Below are 21,362 nucleotides of genomic sequence, written 5' to 3' on the forward strand. Positions count from 1 at the left end.
GATATTTCCACAAGAAATAGTGCCCTTAAAGTGACCACCGGCTTCTAAACTTCTGTCAGGACCCAAAGGAAAATTCTCCCGAATGATAACTTAGAAACACTGGCTAGAGACGTCCAACCAATTGGCCTCAGATAAGGAAAAAGATTTGGAATTCAAAAATTGTTGATTTGATTCTGAAAGTCCCACTCCTCACTACTATACGTGGATTAACCCATTGATTTACTGACAACAGGATAGCATTCATGACTCAATATTGGTGATGAAGCGTTCACAACACCACAAAAAGTGCCCACCTCACTTAACCCCATTTGTCAGAAGTATAACCCAGATAAGTCTTTTCTACTGTTCCTACGTTTGAACTGCCTGATGGACCATTCAAGTTCTGGCAAATGGATTTCATACAGCTTCCTCCAACGTATGGATATATGTTTCAGTCATGGCCTGTACGTTTTCATGCTGGGTCAAAGCCTTCCCTTGCAGATGGGTTACTGCCTCTTCTGTGGCTGAAGTCTTTTTGGAAAAGATTATCCCTACTTAGGGCCTCCTCTCAAACTTCATTAGTGATCAAGGAACCCACTTTATTGGCCAGATACTTCAACAACTCGCCTGCACTTTGGCCAGTTTTACAACAATTTCACTGTGGTTCCCACCCTCCATTCTCTGGTTTAGTCAGATACGCTAATGGCATCATTAAGATTCAATTGGCAAAATTTGTAGAGTCCCTCCAAATACCTTGGAAAGACCCTCCAAAGCATCATCATTGGCTCTTCCAAGCCTCAGATCCACCACTTTTGAAACTCATAAGTGCTCACCCTTTGAGACAGTTTCAGGATGCCCAATGCACTTGGCTTCTGCTTCTTTTGACCCACAACTGATAAAAGGAGAGGCATTCCGATATTGCAAAGGCCTAACTGCTTCTATTAAAAATAACTGTGCTTTGGTAGAGCAATCTTTCCACAGTTTGTTTTCAGAAGAGGATGACCTTATGCATCACACCTTGCAATCTGGAGATTTTATCTCTTGAAAAAGACAGCCTTCAGAGGAAGGCTCTTCAACATTGCTGGAAAGGCTTTTATCAGGTTTTTCTAACCAACCTTTGTCCTGCAAAACTCTGAGGAATAGACCTTTGGATTTACCTGACATACCTATAGAAAGTACTGAACCCTGACCGGACCTGTACGTCACTTGGCGACCTGAAAGTAAAGGTTCCCAGAACCGATGCAGATGAGATCCAACGAAACAGTTTTCCCAAAATATCTGGACGAAGCCTGTTGAAAACTTTTCACCAAACATTTTTGATGACATAATACCTCAGAAGATCTCCAGTGTCTATGATCTTCATAACATATGGACTTTTGATAAAAGGAACATGAGAGTTCTCTCTCCTGACCCTCCTTATTGCTTGAATGTGACCTTGATAGGTTTTCAATCTGTGCATTTTCCCTCTTATATAAGACACTACACCCAGGAAAGGTCCTTTCTGATACTGAGGGACAAAAAGCTGTTGAAGTTAGAAAATCTATTCCTTGATCAGCAGTACTTTCAGAGAATGACCTTGATCAAAAGGGAGAAATGGTTAAAAAAAATTAATAAATAGAAAGTGAAAGTGAAGTCGCTCAGTCGTGTCCAAATCTTTGTGACCCCATAGACTGTAGCCTACCAGGCTCCCCCATCCATGGGATTTTCCAGGCAAGAATACTGGAGTGGAAACCTCAATTAAATAGTCAGGAGACCAGCAGGGGGAGCTCTCACATGCTGCAACAATGCTGCTGCTGGGGCTAAGTCGCTTTAGTCGTGTCCGACTCTGTGCGACCCCATAGAGGGCAGCCCACCAGGCTCCCCTGTCCCTGGGATTCTCCAGGCAAGAACACTGGAGTGGGTTGCCATTTCCTTCTCCAATGCATGAAAGTGAAAAGTGAAAGTGAAGTTTGCTCAGTCGTGTCCGTGTCCGACTCCTAGAGACCCCATGGACTGCAGCCTACCAGGCTCCTCTGTACATGGGATTTTCCAGGCAAGAGTACTGGAGTGGGGTGCCGTTGCCTTCTCCGACAATAGCAGAGTCTAACAGGAAGAAGAAAGACTCCTCTTCCTTCCTGGCAAGGCCTCGGTCAATGAAGTCATAGATTCTCTGTTTTTTATAGCTATACCAACTTCCTTTTCTGCTCTACAGGAGAGTTCTGAGATGTGTGTTTTACCTCACTTTCCCAAAGGTTTTCCATAGCATTAAGCCTCAGTTACAGTTAGCTTTACAGCTGTTTTCTCTTCCCTGTCTCACTTTTCTACTCCTCTGTGCTTCCAGTGAGTACTTCCACTTGAATACTTGGTTTTAGGGTCTCTTTTGGGAGAACTGAAACCAAGACATTCATGTTAAATTTGAAAAGCCCCACGCAAAGAGAAGAAATCGCCTAATCAGCTTTTTAGTGCCCCATTCTTAAATATAGGCAGATAGCCAAGGATCATCAGAAGTTTTAAGAAAAATCTCTAACTTGAAATACAGAGATTAGTCAAAACAAGAATAAGAGACTACCTCGGAGGCGTGCGTTCATGCTCACTTGCTCTGGCATGTCCAGCTCTTTGTGGCCCTATGGACTGTAGCATGTCAGGTTCCTCTGTCCGTGGGATTTTCCAGGCAAGAATTCTGGAATGTGTTGCCATTTCCTCCTCCAGGGCATTTTCCTGACCCAGGGGTGGAACCATGTCTCCTGGGTCTCCTGCACTGGAGGGCAGATTCTTTACCACTGAGCCACCTGGGAAGCCCCCACCTCAGAGGAAACAGGGAGTGAAGAGGGGGAAGAAAACTTGCCAGAGTATCTATTATGGATATCTTCAAGAGAGTTAAGAAACTATAAATTTATGAAACAATCACAGAATACTATAAAAAATAATATTCAAAGAACACAGTAGAGCTCTTGAAAATAAAATATATGATAGTAGAAATGAAAAACATAGAGACTTGGAAAGATAAAGTTGGTGAAGTCTCTCAGAAAGTAAAGAAAAGAAAAACAATATGAAAAATGGGGAGTGAGAGAAAGGATTTAAAATATTTAGGAAATCAGTCCAAGAAGTCCTGTATCTGATTCTGGGAGTTATATAAACAGAAAATAAAGAAAATAGTTGTGGCTTCCCAGGTGATCCAGTAGTTGAGAATCTGCCTGCCAATGGAGGGGACGTGGATTTTGTCCCTGGTCCAGGAAGATCTCACATGTCACCAGGCAACAAGGCCCGTGTGCCCCCAGCTACTGAAACCCGCACGCTCTAGAGCCCATGCTCCTCAACAAGACACGTCACCACAATGAGAAGCCTGCACATCTTGACTAGAGAGCAGCTCTCACTCACCGCAACTAAAGAAAGCTCTCGTGCAGCAGTGAAGACCTTCAGTTCAGTCAAGTCGCTCAGTCGTGTCTAGCTCTTTGTGACCCCATGGACTGCTGCACACCGAGCTTCCCTGTCCATCACCAACTCCCGGAGCTCGCTCAAACTCATGTCCATCGAGTCGGTGATGCCATCCAACCATCTCATCCTCTGTCATCCCCTTCTCCTCCTGCCTTCAATCTTTCCCAGCATCAGGGTCTTTTCCAGTGAGTCAGTTCTAGAGCTGATAAAAATAAATAATTTTTTTTAAAGAAAAGAAAACAGTTGGAAGGATATAACCAAAGACACAATTTAAGAAATTTTCCAGAACTGGTGGATGAGTTTCTAGAAAGACGAGGCCCAGTACATTAAACAAAATTGGTTCTAGAGTTATACTGGGCTTCCCAGGTGGTGCTAGTGGTGAAGTACCTGTTGCCAATGCAGAAGACATAAGAAACGTGGGTTCGATCCCTGGGTCGGGAAGATCCCTTGAAGGAGGGGATAGCAACCCACTCCAGTATTCTTGCCTGGAGAATCTCAGGGACAGGAGAGCCCTGGCAGGCTACAGTCCATGAGGTTGCAAAGAGCTGGAAATGACTGAAGCTACTTAGCATGCATGCAGAGCTATATCATTTTGAATTCACCACTGTGAAAAAAGAGATCTTAACAACTTCTAGAGAGGCTAAATCAGGTGTTTTTTTTTTGGCTGCACCACTCAGCACGCGGGATTCTAGTTTCCCTGCTGCTAAGTCGCTTCCGTTGTGTCCGACTCTATGCGACCCCATAGATGGCAGCCCATCAGGCTCCCCCGTCCCTGGGATTCTCCAGGCAAGAACACTGGAGTGGGTTGCCATTTCCTTCTCCAATGCATGAAAGTGAAAAGTGAAACTGAATTCGCTCAGTTGTGTCCGACTCCTAGAGACCCCATGGACCCCATGGACTGCATGGGAGCCTACCAGGCTCCTCTGTCCATGGGATTTTCCAGGCAAGAGTACTGGAGTGGAGTGCCATTGCCTTCTCTAGTTTCCCTACCAGGGATCAAAACCGCATCTACAGTGGGAACATAAAGTCTCAACCACTGGACCACCAAGCAAGTTCCCTGTAACAGGTTTTACACAAAGTATCAAGAGCAAGAATGCCATCCATTGAAATCAAAAACACAGTGGAACAATGTCTCCAAATTTCTTAGGAAATTTTTTTCCAATCTAAGATTCAATACCAAACCAAACTATTAATTAGTTCATGAGGAGGATAAGTACACTTCCAGATGTACAGTCTCAAAGCATTTGCTCCTCGTGTATCTTTGCTCTGGAAACTTACAGGATGTGCTCCACCACAGCTAGGAAATAAACAAAAAAGAAGAATTCTTGATGTGCGTGAAACAGGAGATCGAACACAAGAGAAGAGGAAGAGAATTCCCAGAAAGACAGTGAAAGGAGACTCCAAAGACCACAGCTGTTCAGCAGGCCAGCTGGCAGCCAGTTCCCATAAGAGCTGGCCAGAGGCTTCAAGAGGAAATTTCATTCAGAAAATGTGATAGATGACTTGATGTGTTTGAACAAATCGAAGAGAAATACATCCTAGGAGGTATTTGGAAGCTGAATTAATGGTAAGAATATAGAAACAATACACACAAAGGCAATTCTTAGGTCGAGGGGAAGGAGAGTTTATTTAGTGAGCAATGCTTGTGCACTCGTAATATGTTAATGATGAATATCCATTTAAGCAAAATGAACTATATAGTACTAACTCTGTGTGAGGACAGATGGTAACTAGACTTATCATGGTAATCACTTTGTAATGTATAAAACTATCAAATCACTATGTTCTATGCCTGAAACTAATACAGTATATTCTATGTCAATTATAATTCAATAAATAGTTTTTTTAAATGAACTATGTTGCACTGGAGAAGTGGATAGATGGGTGGGAGGAGGGATGTTTCCTAACCATTTGAATCTTTAGACTAAGTACATGAATAATTGATTAAAAATGACAATGTTGATTAAAAATATAAAAGTATGAAATTAATACCAAAATAAGTGAAATAAGATTGGGACTTCTAAACTGAAAATGAGGTACCAGTAGGGATCAGCAGACTACTGATTTTTTTTTAAAAAGTCTCATAAAATTATATGACTTTGTTTTTCAGTTTCTTCACTGAAATTTTTTTTTTAATTATTTATTTTTGGCTGTGCCACCCAGCATGTGGGATTCTGGTTCCCTGATCAGGGACTGAACCTGCACCCTTTGCAGTGGAAGCGTGGAGTCTTAACCACTGGACCGCCAGGGAAGTCCCTGAAATTTTTTATTGAAGTATAACATGCCTTCCCAAAGTGTACATGTCATAAATAAACAACTTGATTTTGATTTTGACACCTATTTTGATACTGGTCTATTGTTGTCAAGATGTATTGTGAATATTTTCTGTTACTTTATGAGTTACCTAATTTACTTTTAACTATGTTACACAAATAAAAACAAGACCAAAATTATATGTTTTGTACAAGAAACACATCAAATACAAAGCTATATTTAGGTTAAGGATGCAAAAAGATATACTATGAAACTCTAATCAAAAGAAAGCAGAGGGGCTATATTAATATGTGACAAACAGACTTCACAGTAAGGAATGTTACCTGGGACAAAGAGGACTCAACTCATGAAGAACATAACAGTCCTAAATATTCATGCATTGAACACAGCTCCAAAATATGAATAGCAAAACTTACAGGACTGAAAATCAAAATAAACAAACCCACAATTATAGCTGGAGGTTTCAACACTCCTGTCTCAGTAATCAATGAAACAGGTAGACCAAAAATCAGCAAAGATAAAAAGACCTGAACACGCTCAACAAACTTGACCTCATTGACATTTATAGAACATTCCACCAAACAGAAAAACAACATTCTTTCCAAGAGCACATGATGGGTTCAGCAAGATCAATCATAGTCTGGGCCATAAAACAGCCTCAGCAATTTTTAAATAACTGAAATCATAAAAATTATGTTCTCTGACTACAACTGAATTAAATTAGAACAATGTCTGGAAAATCTTTCAAATATTTGCAAGTTAAACAACACACTTCTAAATATTAACCCATGTGTCAAACAAGAAGTCACAAGGGAAAGTAGAAAATATTTTGAATTGAATAAAAATAGAAACACAATATATCAAAATTTGTGGGGTATAGCCAAAGTGGTGCCTAAGTGGAAATTTAAGTATTAAACTAGAAAATAAGAAAAACTTCAAATTATTAATCTATGTCCCTTAAGAGACCAAAAAAAAAAAAAAAAAAGAGCAAATTAAATTCAAAGTGAACTGAACAAGTAGGAAATAAGGAAGATTAGAGAGGAAATCAATAAAATTGAGAATAGAAACACAAATGAGAAAATTCAGTGATACCAAAAGCAATTTATTTGAAAAAACCATTAAAATCATATAAACCTATAAATAGACACATCGAGAAAAACTATGTTTAAAAATCTGTAGGAGCAGAAATCAAATCAGTGCTGGCCCCTGGCTTCATGTTAGGGGAGGGGACTGACTGCAAAGGAGTGGGAGGAAATTCTGAGGGGTCTGGAAATGTTCTATATGTTGATTGTGGTAGTGTCTGTGATCGTACACATTTATCAAAATACATGGAGCTGTACACATAACAAGGGTGATTTTACTGTATGTAAATTATATCTCAATGAACCTGAAGTAAAAGAAAATATAAGAGTGCATTTTAGTATTTTATGTAGAAGGAGAATTTCATGAAAGTTTTGTTTTGGATGCATGTGTGTTCTGGATTGCAGTAAGAAAATGCTTTTTACCCCATAAATTGGAGTTAAAGAAGAAAAAGCAAGTTATTGTCTGAGAACGTGCCAAGGTCCTCCCTGTCTTGGGACTTGACATGAGTCGGTCCCTCTGCCTGATCACTGAGATAGCTCGTTCTCCAACTTCAGGTCACCTCAGGGAACCTTTTCCAGGCCACTCTGTCACGAAACCCAATGCCTCTCTGCTCTCTGAAGCAATAATTCTCTCGTGCTGTTTATTTCTTTTATATCATTTACTACAATCTATGCTTATTATTTCTATAGCAGTACACTGAGTCTGTGGGCTTAGAGGTTGTAATCAGATAATAGCGTTATCCTTTGCCACCACTGTTCCTGAGAACCTGCCCTGTGGAGCTACTTCTTTTTCTGCCTCTGAACAACTCAGGAAGGCCACAGAACATATCTACTCACTATCTCTATAAAAAGCCCTTCACACTTCATTTTAAATTACATTTCATCTCTAGGCCAGCTATCACTGGCTTTGAGATAGGCGATACGTGGACCCCTGGGCTGGACAGCTGGTGTTTGTCAAGTGGAGTAAAATTCAAGCTTTGTTCTCACCCAGACACTCCAAGGACAAAGCTAGTTGCAGAAGCTGAGCTCTGCTGAAGTAACAAGATTAGGTGCCCACCCCTGAGGTCAAGGAAAACTTCCCTGTCTGCACAGGGGCAGGAAGGCTTCTTGCAAGTCAAAAGGCAGCGGGTGGGGGGGGCCCACTCTATAATAGGTGTGGACATGCACCCACATGCTGCTGTGGTAGAATCCGTCTTAGCAGAAAGTTGCACGCCCCTCTTGCGGAGGGCCCAAGGACCAGTCCGTGGTGAAAACAGAAACATGTAAAATTGGCCGCATGTAAACAAAGAGCACGGCTTCCCAGGTGGCTCAGTGGTAAAGAATTTGCCTGCCAGTGCAGAAGACGAGGGAGACGGGGGTTTGATCCCTGGGTGGCGAAGATCCCCTGGAGGAGGGCATGGCAACCCTTTCCAGTACTCTTGCCTGGAAAATGCCACGGACAGAGGAGCCTGGTGGGCTACACTCCATAGAGTCGCCAAGAGTCAGACGTGACTGAGCAGCCGTGCAACGCATGCTGGCAAAGACCTGGAAGGACTGCCCTGCATAAGAGATTTAAATTACCTCTTTGCTGTGCTCCTCATTCAGGACTCCTCTCCGGGTGGGTATTTCTGCCTTGCTTCTGTCTTAAATAAACTAAAAGAGTTTCTCTGTGTGCTTTCCCACATGTTATTATGCTGTCTCTCTAATAATAAACTTTGTCCCTGTTTTCACAGTTTTTGCCTCCTTGAAACATTCTTACTTTCAAAAGGAGGCAGGGGTAAGGGGGGGTGGGGGGGGCACCTAAGGAGGAAGCCAGGATGACTTTGCTCCTATCCTCGAGCCCTGGTGGTCCAGTGGCTAGGATTCTTGGTCTTCATCCAGGCTACCCAGGTTTAAGGGGCTTCCCAGCTGGCTCAGAGGTAAAGAATTCGCCTGCCAATGCAGAAGACATAAGAGACACCAGTTTGATCCCTGGGTCAGGAAGATCCTCTGGAGGAGGAAATGGCAACCCACTGAAGAATTGATGCTTTTGAATTGTGGTGCTGGAGAAGACTCTTGAGAGTCCCTTGGGCTGTAAGGAGGTCCAACCAGTCCATCCTAAAGGAAATCAATGCTGAATATTCAATGGAAGGATGGATGCTGAAGCTGAAGCTCCAGGACTTTGGCCCCCTGATGTGAAGAGCTGTCTCATTGATCTTGATGCTGGGAAAGACTGAAGGCAAAAGGAGAAGGGGGCAGCAGAGGATGAGATGATTAGATAGCATCACTGACTCAATGGACATGAATTTGAGCAAACTCCGAGAGAGAGTGGAGGACAGACGAGCTTAGTGTGCTGTAGTCCATGAGGTTGCAAAGAGTCAGACATGACTTAGCGACTGAACAACAGCAAGAACAACCCAATTCCTGGGCAGGGAACTGAGATGTCTCTTCAGAACGGCTCACTGCTCTCTCTTCCAGATAAGCTTGACTTGGAAAATTGTGCTGAGGAACAAAGACAGTGCAGCTGGCTTCTTTGTGTGTTTCTTTCCAGCCTCACTCAGCATCCCACCGTACCCATCAAAGCCAGAGGCAGGGAGGCAAGGGGAGGAAACGCTTTACTTAACCAGCACAGACCAGCAGTGGTTTTGGTTTCCCCTGGCTGTTTCAGACGTTCAGATTGACTTTTGCTCTGTGGGATGTTTGTGGGTTTGTATAGCCTCGTGATTGCTAGCTACCTCTTACCTACGCTCTGTATCCCAAGCTTTGAATTTACATAGGTGTTGAATTGGCTGCAATTCTCCTCACTTCCTATTTTCTGGGCCCTTTGCAACACGCTCTTGGCAGCTACTCCATCAAAAGGTGGAGTTTTTTTGCCATACTCCTGGAATCTGGATTGGCCTTATAACTGGCTTTGGTCAATAAAACAAGGTGGAAGCAACCTTATGCCAGCTCTGAGCTGAGGCCTCAGAAAGCTCTGTACACTTCTGCTCTCAATCCCAAAACACACTCAGGCTAGCCTTCTGGATCACTGGCCCTGTGGCCCAGGCACCTCTTATTGCTGAATCCACGCCCAGGCAACCTTCAGAAGCAGAGTTGTTCAGCTGCTGATCACAAACATAGGAGTGAGCTTTGCTGAGATTACAAGAATTTCATACAGGAGCCCAGCTCATACTACTGACTCACAGAAGGGTGACCTAACTGTATGGTTGTTTCAAGACACTAAATTTTGGGGTACTTAGATACACAGTGTTAAATAAAACAAAGTGGACTGAGAAAATTTGAAGATCTAATTGGCGTTATTCAGTGATTCATGAAATGGACAGCACCCTATCTAACAAAGAGGAGTGTGCTCAGGGAATTCCCTGGTAGTCCAGGGGTTAAGGGGGCTTCCCTGGTGGTGCTAGTGGTAAAGAATCTGCCTGCCAAAAAAATGCAGGAAACACAAGAGACATGAGTTCAATCCCTGGGTGAGGAACATTCCCTGGAGTAAGACCCTGCACTTTCACTGCTGGGCCCCGGTTTGACCACTGGTTGGGAAACTAAGATCCCACAAGTCCCACAGCATGCCCACCCCCAAAAAACAAACAAAAAAAAGAGAAGTGTGCTCTGAGGAGATGCGCAAGATGGAAAGATTTTACAGGCAGAAGGAGGGTGAGACAAGGAAGTTAAAAGTGAATTTTCCAGGGACAATCCCCTTGCCTTATGGGAAAGCAGCAGGTCTTATCAAGCTGATTGCTTCACAAGGGTTGCTCAGGTAATTTCAGAGTAATTGGTTTTAAATTCAACTCCTGGGAGAAGCTGAAACTGCTATATCATCTCATGGAAAAATCTGAACAAAGTTTTTAGCCATCCCAATACTAAGTCTTGGTGGGACTTAGCATTCACTGTGCTGTGCTTATTTACTCAGTCGTGTCCGACTCTTTGCAACCCCATGGACTCCTCTGTCCATGGGAATTCTCCAGGCAAGAATACTGGAATGGGTCGCCATGCCCTCCTCCAGGGGATCTTCCCAACCCAGGGATCAAACCCAGGTCTCCTGCATTGCAGGCGGATTCTTCACCAGCTGAGCAACCAGGGAGGTCCAGGACTTACATAAGTGACTCCATTTGGGGCTTGGGGTTTCTTTTTGAAAACAGCAATTAGCTAACTGATACACTCTATTAAGAAGTTATCTGTGCCAGGTGGATTTTAGTTAAAAATTTGCATGGCATACTCTTATCTTGCTTTAATTTGTGTGTGTGTGTCCTTATGAGTCTTTAAACTTTATTTATTTATGGCTGTACTGAGTCTTTGTCCCTGCCCTTGGGCTTTCTCTAATTGTGGCAAGTGGGGGCTGCTCTTTAGTTGCAAGCAGGGGCAATGCATGCAGTACAATGCATTGCAGCGGCCTCTCCTGTTGGGGTGCTCGGGCTTCATCAGTTGTGACATGTGGGCTCAGCAGCTACAGCACGCAGGCTCCAGAGGGTGGGATCAGTACTTGTGGCACATGGGCTCAGTTCCTCCACAGCAAGTGGAATCTTCCAGGACCAGGGATCAAAGCAGTGTCCCCTGCATTGCAAGGCAGATTCTTAACCACTGGACCACTAGGAAAGCTCCTGACGATTTTTTTCTTTAAAAAATCCAAATAACAGGATGAGAATTATTGTTTATTTTGATTTTCCAAGCCAACTTTTCTTGGCATAGGCTCTTTGACTCCAACCTTGTGAAGTAGAGATTATTATCTACTTTATGAATAGTTAATCGAGTCCGTGAAACTTAAAAGATGTGTCCAAAGTTACTTAGCAAGACATAGAGCTAGAATATGAACCTAGGCAGACTGGCTCCAGAGCTGATGCTATTAAACATCATCTACTCTGTTCCCTGTCACCCTGAGAAGCATTTCCTGGTATGTGTGTAAACCAGTTTGAGAAGCACGGGCTTAAAATAATCTTTATCTGTACACTGTGACCTCTAGCCTTTACTTTCCCAAAGTTATTTCTAAATAACAGGCAGCGCTCTCCAAAATATAAACAGCTCTTTCAAATCAATAAGAAAAATATTGACAACCAATAGAAAACAGGCAAAGGATATAGATTATTTATGGGAAAGGAAATTCAAATGGTTTTTCATTTGATTGAAATTGAAATAGTTAATTTCACTCCTAACTTAAAAAAAAACAAACATTTATCTATTTAATTTATATTGGCTGCACTAGGTCTTGTTGCTGCACCCAGGCTGTCTCTGGCTGCAGCGAGCAGGGTTACTCTTTGTTGTGGTATGCAGGCTTCCCATTGCAGTGGCTTCTCTTGTTGCAGACGATGGGTTCTAGGTGTGTACAAGCTTTAGCAGTGTGGCACACGGGCTTAGTTGCCCCAGGGCACATGGGATCTTCCCAGACTAGGGATAGAACCCACATGCCCTGCACTGGCAGGTGGACTCTTAACCACCCTTGTAGGGACCACAGGGGAAGTCTCTACTCCCAACTTTTTTAAAATGTAAATTAAAATAACAATGACACACTTTTTTGCCCATCAGATAGACACAGATAAAGAAGCCTGATAACAAGCTCAGTTGGCAGGAGCCAGGGAAGGAAATTAGTACTGTTCATACTGTCCACACATTGTTGGTATTTTTCCCCTTGTCCATTCCAGCTGGCAATGAAAGCAAAGAGTCGTAACTACTGGACCACCAGGTAATTTCCTGTCCACACGTTGTTGATGGAAGGGTACAATGCAACCTCTGCAGAGGAAAATTTTAAAATATCTACTGAAAATAAATATCTACATATTCTTTGACCAAGCAATTCTGCTTCAAAGAACATACATCTATGCTGGACTTTTTGAGACTCAAAGGGAGTGCTATTACAAGCAAGAACTACCCCAGATATCTGCAGATACAGCCACCCTGACCGTGAATTACACACAAGGACCTTCATTGCACCACCATGTGTGTTGATAAAATACTAGAAATAACTCAATTATGTCTCAATAGATGAACTGTTAAATAAAAGGACCCTTGTCCCTACAGTAGAATGTAATGCAACGGTTAAAGATGAGACAACTCTGTAAATATTGATTTCAAGATATGAAGTGTACAAAACGAAGGCAAAGCACACTGAGCACGATAGACTAGTATTTATGTATTTACACAGAATATATGTAAATCCACACTTGTATAAGAAGGCACTGTCTCTGGAAGCTAACAGACCCAGGTCTGGGGGCTCTGAAATTGGACAATTCCGGTGGCCCTTTCTAAGAAAAAGAATGCCAAAAGTACAAATATAATATTAAGAACAATGCCTGGGAAGGGCCCAAGCAAGCAAGAGACCCTGATGTGTTAGTCGCTCAGATGTGTGCAACTCTCTGCAGCCCCATGGACTGAAGCCCGCCAGGCTCCTCTGTTCTTGAAATTCTCCAGGCAAGAATACCGTAGTGGGTTGCCACTTCTCCGGGGGATCTTCCCAACCCAGGTATCGAACCCAGGTCTCCTGAATTGCAGGTGGATTCTTTACCACCGAACCACCAGGGAAGCTCATGAAGGGACTCTGATGCTGAAGCGTAATTAGCTTCACAGTCAGTTCAGTTCAGTTCATTTGCTCACTCGGGTCCAACTCTTTGCGACCCCACGGGCTGCAGCACACCAGGCTTCCCTGTCCATCACCAACTCCCAGAGCTTGCTCAAACTCATGTCCATCAAGTTGGTGATGCCATCCAACCATCTCGTCCTCTGTCGTCCCCTTCTCCTCCCACCTTCAATCATTCCCAGCATCAGGGTCTTTTCCATTGAATCAGCTCTTCACATCAGGTGGCCAAAGCACTGGAGCTTCAGCTTCAGCATCAGTCCCTCCAATGAATATTCAGGACTGATTTCCTTTAGGATTGACTGGTTTGATCTCCTTGCAGTCAAAGGGACTCTCAGGAGTCTTCTCCAACACCACAGTTTGAAAGCATCAATTCTTCAGTACTCGGCCTTCTTTATGGTCTAACTGTCACATCCATGCATCACTACTGGAAAAACCATAGGTTTGACTAGACAGACCTTTGTTGGCAAAGTAATGTCTCTGCTTTTTAATATGCTGTCTAGGTTGTCCTGGCTTCCCTGGTGGCTCAGAGGTTAAAGCGTCTGCCTGCAATGCAGGAGATCTGGGTTCGACCCCTGGATCAGGAAGATCCCCTGGAGAAGGAAATGGCAACCCACTCCAGTATTCTTGCCTGGAGAATCCCATGGACGGAGGACCCTGGAGGGCTACAGTCCATGGGGTCGCAAAGAGTCGGAAACACTGAGAGACTTCACTTCTTCTTCTTCTTCTTCTTCTTCTTCTAGGTTGGTTATAGCTTTTCTCCCAAGGGGAAAGCGTCTCTTAATTTCATGGCTGCAGTCATCATTTCCAGTAATTTTGGAGCCCAAGAAAATAAAGTTTGTCACTGTTTCCAATAAATTGCCTCTATTCGGAAAGAGGGCTTCCCTGACAGCTCAGTTGGTAAAGAATCCGCCTGCAATGGAGGAGAGCCCAGTTCGATTCCTGGATTGGAAAGACTCCCTGAAGAAGGGAAAGGCTACCCACTCCAGTATTCTGGCCTGGAGAATCCCGTGGGGTCATAAAGAGTCAGACAAGACTGAGCACCTTTCACTTTCACTTTCATCTGGGAAGATGCAGAAGAAACCAGTAAAAGAGTTTGGCTCCTGAGAGGCGAACTGGTACAGAACAGAAAAAAAAAAAAAAAAAAACCCACAGGGGATGTGACTTTCTCCCTTTGGGATTTTGCACATATGCTCTCTATTCAATAGGAAGAGTTCCTTTGTAAATATTTGCAGTGTCAAATCAATACAATTCCTAAATAATCAAAACAGATCATAATTTCTCAGTGTAGTTGCTCAGACGTGTCCAACTCTTTGCTATACTCCATGGACTGTAGCCCACCAGGCTCCTCAGTCCATGGGATTCTCCAGGCAAGAATACTGGAGTTGGTTGCCATTCCCTTCTCCAGGGCGTCTTCCCGACCCAGGGATTTAATCCAGGTCTCCTGTATTGCAGGCAGATTCTTTACCATCTGAGCCACCAAGGAAATCCCGGTGTTTTATAGGTACCAACAAAACAGTTGTTTACAATGAGAAAGCTCTATATTTAATAATTTATTAGTTTCTCTAATTTAAAAAGGATCCATTATTTGGCCACCGAGTAAGAATAGGAAAAGACCTCTTATAGGCCTAATATAAACAAACAAACACACAATAGAGCAAGATCATTTATATCTCAGAGACACAGAGAAATCACCTTCCCCCTAGAAGGCCATGCTTAAGGTTTAACCAAGCCAGCTTTTAATTTTTAACTGCATATGCCTAAAAGAGCCTCCTCAATATTTAGGGCGAGATTTAATTTCTCCAGTTAACTAGGTACTTGCAAGAATTTCTCGGAGAAAGATACATTTCTTTCTTTAGAGATTTCAGTCATTTTTAAGACAAAAAAGAAGGTACGTACCTTTGTTGGTTGGTTGAGCTAAGGATAATGACAATTGTTTTTTAAATGCCAGTAGCTTCTTTCCATCATAAGACGTAATAAAATGTAGATCTTAAAATTGGCCTTCAAGGTTTTATTTCTCATATACTATTGATCATCTTCAGACGGTAAAGCGTCTGTCTACAATGCAGGAGACCCAGGTTCGATCCCTGGGTTGGGAAGATCCCCTGGAGAAGGAAATGGCAATCCACTCCAGGACTATTGCCTGGAAAATCCCAAGGACAGAGGAGCCTGGTAGGCTACAGCCCATGGGGTTGCAAAGAGTCGAACACGATTGAGTGACTTCACTTCACTATTGATCATCTTACTGCACCTTCTTGCTAATTTTTTTTACAGCATCCTGTTTTTCTTTCATAGATACTCTAGCTTATCTATGAGGAAATTTATTATAATTTATGAGGCATTTCCCTCTTCTCTGTTTCCTCCATGTTTTTTTTTTTTCCCCAGCCACAGACAGAGCCCGATGTTCATAGATCTCTGCCTGTCTCGTGTGTCCATCCACACATGTATCTGTCTATCTCTGGTGGCTCAGATGGTAAAGAATCTGCCCACAATGCAGGAGACCCAAGTTTGATCCCTGGGTTGGGAAGATCCCCTGGAGAAGGAAATGGCAACCCACTCTAGTATTCTTGCCTGGGAAATCCCATGGACGGAGGACCCTGGTGGGCTACAGTCCATGGGGTCACAAAGAGTTGGACACGACTGAGTGAGTAAAGACAACAACATCTCAATGGAAGGAGAAAAGCAAAAGGTGTGTGTGTGGGGGTATCTCTCATGTAAAAAGTCCAAAATACAGTTCTGCCTGAAGTGGTCAGTCCTAGCGTGGCTGTGAAGTGCCAAGCAAGTGATGGCACACAGGACTGGCCCTTGGTGCTGACTGGGGGGCATGGCAGACCAGTTACCAGGCTCCTGAGACCAGCCCTGCATTGGGAGGGGTGGGAAGGGCACAGGCCAGCCCTCCTCCCAGTAAACAGGGAGATGGTGGGATCCCTCCGTGGTCTTCCTCCTGGGAGAAACAGGAGACCTCCTTTATTTCGAAGTGCACCGGAAGGTCGCTGGCTGCCACAGAGCCTGAGGCCTGCAGGAGCTGCTTCCCGGAGTCAGGGCTACTGTTCTCTGCCTCCAGAGGCCCAGGGAGCTTGCGGACTAGGCTGCTGCCCGGGTCAGGCAGGCTCCTGTCGGGCACTGTCACCGAGGGGCAGAACAGATCCAGCAGGGCGCTGGTGTCCACGTGGAAGCCGTGCCTAGTCTGCCTGGTCTGTAGGTCATCTAGGTTGGAGTCTGTGGATCCAAGCACTCCTTGAGCTCAGTCCCTGACTGGACTAGGTAATGCAGACAGCAGGAGGGGCTGGGGAAGAGATGGGCAATCCCAGGCCTCTGCAGGGCATGAGCCAAATTGTCCAGGTGGTTAGACTGAGGCTCCTGATGGGGGGCAGGGGCGGGGCCAGGAGGGGCAGGGACTGTGGGGAGGGCGCTCCCCCCAACCTCCATCTGTAAAGGGTGTGGTCGATGTGGCCTGGGCGGCAGACTCAGATTCTCCCGCAGAATGGAGTCAGTGAGGGTGGCTGGGCTCCAAAATCACTGCAGCTGGTGACTCAGCCATATAATTAAAAGATGCTTGCTCCTTGGAAGAAAAGCTACGACCAACCTGGACAGCACATTAAAAAGCAGAGACATTACCAACAAAGGTTCGTCTAGTCAAAGCTATGGCTTTTCCAGTAGTCATGTATGGATATGAGAGTTGGACTATAAAGAAAGCTGAGCACCGAAAAATTGATGCTTTCAAACTGTGATGTTGGAGAAGACTTTTGAGAGTCCCTTGGACTGCAAGGAGATCCAACCAATCCATTCTAAAGGAAATCATCCTGAATATTCATTGGAAGGCCTGGTGCTAAAGCTGAAACTCCAAAACTTTGGCCACCTGTTGCGAAGAACTGACTCATTGGAAAAGACCCTGATGCAAGGAATGATTGAAGGTAGGAGCAGAAGGGGACGACAGAGGATGAGATGGTTGGATAGCATCAGGGAGGCGATGGACATGAGTTCGAGTAGGCTCCAGGAGGTGGTGATGGACAGGGAGGCCTGCCATGCTGCAGTCGGACACGAATGAGTGACTGAACTGAACTGAACTGGAGACAAGGGAGTTTCCACCATGGAAGATGGGTGCCTGCGACCGGGACTGGAATCCTTGGCCCAGGGGCTCTGAGGTGGGCTGGGGGGTGGGGGGACTTCTTGATTCCAACCAAGGGCCTGCTGGACAGGGGCCTCTCTTTGCCAAGGGGCTGCTGGGGGCAGCTCAGTGATGTCACAGATGATGGGTCCAGAGCTGGCAACAGCATCTGGGGAGGAGAGGCTGGGGCTGCTGTAGGCCAGGCAGGACCCTCGTAGGGGCTGTCGTGAACCTGCTCCAGGGAGTATTGCCAGCCATTGTGGGGTTTGGGATGTGCCGAGCTGCCGTCTTCAGCACCACCGGGATCGTTCTCATCACCTGCAGGATCCGGCTGGACGTGCCAGCCAGATGAGGATGTGGACGAGCCTGTCGACAGCTTTCTGCGGCCTGGCATGCTTCTGCTGCAGGCCGGCCACCTCCTGCCACAGGGGCTCGTCCTCTGCTTCATGCAGGGCAGGTTGGAGTCTGTGCTCTCCTGCTTCCCCTTCATCCACGGAAAGGCGGTCAGCAGCCTGGTGACACTGTCCTGGTGAAGCTTTATGTCCTCATTCTTCAGGGTGGATGCGCGGTCACTTCCCTCCTGACTGTTCTCCAGGAGCTACTCCTGGCCATGCAGGAAGCACAGTGCTGGCACCCGGGGTCATCGACTCTGGCCTGACCCGGCTGCCAGTCTCGATGAGGACCACTGCCGGGGTGGCTTGGATCCAGGGTAAGCGAAGTGTGACAGTGTCGGCGAATGATTTAGAGAGAGATAAGGAAAGAATGTTGTACATAAGAAAAGAGAGGAGACAAAGAGGCTGATATTCCTTGGTTTACATAGAAAGCCAATAAAACTCCGAGACAAGGAGTTTGCCCTGTTCACAGAGGCCACAGGTGCCCTTCCGGTCTCCCGAGGGAGTGAAGACGCAGAACGTCTTCCCGTTCAGGTCTTAGAAACCCAGGCAGATAAGTGAACACAGGGAGCCGCCATGCTCCAAGGGATCAGCCTGAAAAAGAAAGTAAGAGAGAGAAAAAAAGAGAAAAAAAGAAAAACATGGGGTGACCAAGCTTCTTCGAGTGAGGCCCATTTTTTTTTATTTTCAAAAGGGTCTTTTATATCTTTATGTGTACATAGAGGGAAATGAAAGATGCAAAGTCATACAGTTCAGTTCAGTCGCTCAGTCGTGTCTGACTCTTTGTGACCCCATGAATCACACCACACCAGGCCTCCCTGTCCATCATCAACTCCCGGAGTTCATTCAGACTCACGACCATCGAGTCAGTGATGCCATCCAGCCATCTCATCCTCTGTCATCCCTTCTCCTGCCCCCAATCCCTCCCAGCATCAGAGTCTTTTCCAATGAGTCAACTCTTCGCATGAGGTGGCCAAAGTACTGGAGCTTCAGCTTTAGCATCATTTCTTCCAAAGAAATCCCAGGGCTGATCTTCAGAATGGACTGGTTGGATCTCCTTGCAGTCCAAGGGACTCTCAAGAGTCTTCTCCAACACCACAGTTCAAAAGCATCAATTTTTCGGTGCTCAGCTTTCTTCACAGTCCAACTCTCACATCCATACATGACCACTGGAAAAACCATAGCCTTGACTAGACAGACCTTAGTCGGCAAAGTAATGTCTCTGCTTTTGAATATGCTATCTAGGTTGATCATAACTTTTCTTCCAAGGAGTAAGCGTCTTTTAATTTCATGGCTGCAGTCATCATCTGCAGTGATTTTGGAGCCCCCCAAAATAAAGTCTGACACTGTTTCCACTGTTTCCCCATCTATTTCCCATGAAGTGATGGAACCGGATGCCATGATCTTCATTTTCTGAATGTTGAGCTTTAAGCCAAATTTTTCACTCTATTCTTTCACTTTCATCAAGAGGCTCTTTAGTTCTTCTTCACTTTCTGCCATAAGAGTGGTATCATCTGCATATCTGAGGTTATTGATATTTCTCCCGGCCATCTTGATTCCAGCTTGTGTTTCTTCCAGTCCAGCATTTCTCATGATGTGCTCTGCATATAAGTTAAATAAGCAGGGTGACAATATACAGCCTTGACGTACTCCTTTTCCTATTTGGAACCAGTCTGTTGTTCCATGTCCAGTTCTAACTGTTGCTTCCTGACCTGCATACAGATTTCTCAAGAGGCAGGTCCGGTGGTCTTGTATTCCCATCTCTTTCAGAATTTTCCACAGTTTATTGTGATCCACACAGAGTCAGCCAAAACATTCCAGCAGTTTTGCCCTTATCGAAACCAGGATTTTTTCTGCAAACCTTTCCCATAGACAATGTTGTGTACATTATCTTCTGGCCTTGGAGACCTGTGGACATTTTATGGACCTCTTTTGATAAGGGCTGCTCAACCAGAAAACTTATTTTCCCTTGAAATGTTTTTTCTTTATATTTCTAATCTATGTCAGCCTCAGAAAATGTTAAAGAGTTACATTTCTCATGGAGCAAAGGTGCAGTGAGTTACAAAAAAGAACCAATTAACTCAAAAGTCTGATGTGGTTAATTTCAAGGCTATACTTGTTTTTCTTACATTCCAACTGTGTTAACTAATGCACTCCCAGGTGCACAGTGGATAAGAGATATGGGAACTTAGCAACAAGCATTGACCCAATAATGAAATCCTACACCAGCACTACTCTAATAACTTTTAACTCTTTGAAAGGCTCTATGTTTTAGGCTTCCCGTGCCTCTCACAGCTGGGGGGCTGTAAACAATCACATGTGTAGTTGTAAAAGTCTGGGGAAACCTGCCAAGCAAGCTAGAATGCTAACAGAAGGGGTTTGATTTGAAATATTCCTCTCATGTCCAGGAGACTTATTAGCTACAGCCCTAAGTTGATTTTCTCCAGAGAAAGGTGGTTGGGGATAGCCCCCTGTATGTCAGGAGAGTTGGTGAAAGTCATGAAATAGTAAAACAGACAGATTCTGGTTTTGGGGTAGATGCTCTAGAAGGGGGGCCCCTTGAGGCCTGATCTTGCCTTTGCCCGTCAGGCCTCTTCCTCATGACCTTTGCCATGGGCGGGATTCTCCACGCTGGCTCCCGGCAGACCACCTTCTGGAAGCCACAGGGGTCGAGCCGCCGCACTAGGCTGGCCGCGCCTTGCTCGGGGACTCAGGCAGCCAGCCAGCCGGCCTGGTCGAGCACGTGGACACAGCTCCGCGTGTCTGTCAGGGGTCACTCAGGAGGGTCCACGGCTTGACCAGAAAGGCCGCGATGTGGCTGGGCCCGCTTGAGGCGGGGGCCTTCGCTGGGATGGAAATCCGTCTGACCGGAGGCCGTGCAGCTGCTGCCGGTGGCGGCCCTGAAACCGGCGGAGATGGCGTGGCCGCCGCCATCTTACAACAGGCCCGCTCCCACCAGCCCCGCCTGATCTCCTCCTTGTTGCTTTTTATTTTAATTTTTTGTTCCTGTCCAAAATCTCCCTTCAAAGTCTAGTGGTCTTGACCTGAAAACTCTTACTTAAAAGCAAGCCACCCGCAAGCTGGTGGGCCACTTTGGTACCCAGGTGGGAACCAGTAGCCTTACTGTGAGTTATTGAGAGACAATCCAGACTTCAAAAGTGTTGAGTCAGGGGCTTCCCTGGCTGTCCAGTAGTTGAGACTGCCTTGCGATGCAGGGGCTGTGGGTTTGATCCCTGGTGGAGGAGGGATCCGAGGTGCTAAGGTCCTACCTGCCTTGTGGCCAAAAAACCAAAATGTAAAACAGAAATAATATAGTAACAGATTCAGTCAAGACTTTTTAAAGATTTTGCTTTGAATCACATTCAGACATCTGTATCTGTGGGTATTTTTTCTTGAGGGAGGCAGTTACCTCCAAGCGGCAGACTCCTGGGTGATTGAAAGTGGATTGCCCGTCTTCTGGGACCCAGCTGGGGAAAGGAGGCTGCAGGTTCACTGCTTGGGATATAGGCCTTCCATCAATAAAAGTCTCTGTATTCAGTATGGAGCCTCGTCTCTGCTCTCCGTTGGGTTTGAGGTCCCCAAAGCCAGATTTGTGT

At 45.1% G+C, this 21,362-nt stretch overlaps 1 pseudogene; it reads right to left on the bottom strand.

The window, feature by feature from the left end:
- Nucleotides 1-20,700, bottom strand: part of LOC120869791 — a 46,269-nt pseudogene extending 25,569 nt beyond the window's left edge.
- Nucleotides 20,701-21,362: the final 662 nt, after the last annotated feature.

Source organism: Oryx dammah, unplaced genomic scaffold (genome assembly GCF_014754425.2).
Source record: "Oryx dammah isolate SB20612 unplaced genomic scaffold, SCBI_Odam_1.1 HiC_scaffold_11, whole genome shotgun sequence".
Classification (NCBI taxonomy): domain Eukaryota; kingdom Metazoa; phylum Chordata; class Mammalia; order Artiodactyla; family Bovidae; genus Oryx; species Oryx dammah.